Source organism: Penaeus monodon, chromosome 28 (assembly GCF_015228065.2).
Source record: "Penaeus monodon isolate SGIC_2016 chromosome 28, NSTDA_Pmon_1, whole genome shotgun sequence".
Lineage (NCBI taxonomy): Eukaryota > Metazoa > Arthropoda > Malacostraca > Decapoda > Penaeidae > Penaeus > Penaeus monodon.
The window spans coordinates 15,065,543-15,066,105 of NC_051413.1; positions in this window are offsets into that span (position 1 = coordinate 15,065,543).

The window sequence follows — 563 nt, forward strand, 5'->3', positions numbered from 1 at the left end:
CTACCCTCAAAACTCCCTAAACCCAATTGTTCTGGGGACCCCCTTTCCGCCTCCGAAAAAAAAAGGAAGTCAATAGACTTAAAGTTTAAATTTGTCTTCCCTTATCATTAGATCGATTTTTGATGGGCTTAAAAAAAAACCCGCAAACTCGGGTGAAGTTAGGGTCACAAGATACTAATTGCTCTCTGGCTAAGCACTTTTTGAATATAGTCTCATTTTCCCTAATTTGGACCACGGCATTTCCTGGGATTTTTAAAAACCTCCTCCCTTTATTCCCCCCAATGCCAAACCACACCCCCCTTTCCCCCCCACACACCCACCCCCCACCCCCCCACCAACCCACCCACACCCCCACCCACACCACAAACCCCCCCCCCCCCACCCCCACTCCTCAACCCCACCACACTATCTCCCAAAAAACACACTCCCAACCCCCCAACCTCACTCCTAACCCACACCACCCAGCAACACCAAACCCCCAAACACTCACCCCCCTCCTACACCACACTACACTCCCCCCTCACTCACAACTCCTACCTCACTCACTCACACCCTCCTCCTCC